Raw genomic sequence first — 389 nt, 5'->3', positions numbered from 1 at the left:
CACACACACACACACACACACACACACACACACACACACGCGCGTTCAACAGCATCTGATGAGCTGATGTAGTTTGGTAGCAGCGGATGTAATAATGAAAATTCTCATTGATGAAGTGATTAATAATCACTGACTTAATACAGCTATGTCAACCCAGGAGTATAGGGCCCCCGCTCTCTATTACTGAATATCATGATAAATAGACATCAGACAAAGTACTAGAGATAGAGAATGAAAAAGAAAATGGCAAATATACCTTGATATATAGACATGTATGTATGTATGTATGTATGTATGTATGTATGTATGTATGTATGTATGTATGTATGTGTGAATCTTTGTATATTTCGTAATCTCCGTACGTGTGACAGATAAATTGATCACTGGAT

Source organism: Octopus bimaculoides, chromosome 14 (genome assembly GCF_001194135.2).
Source record: "Octopus bimaculoides isolate UCB-OBI-ISO-001 chromosome 14, ASM119413v2, whole genome shotgun sequence".
NCBI lineage: Eukaryota > Metazoa > Mollusca > Cephalopoda > Octopoda > Octopodidae > Octopus > Octopus bimaculoides.
Note: the sequence above shows the minus strand (reverse complement) of the source record.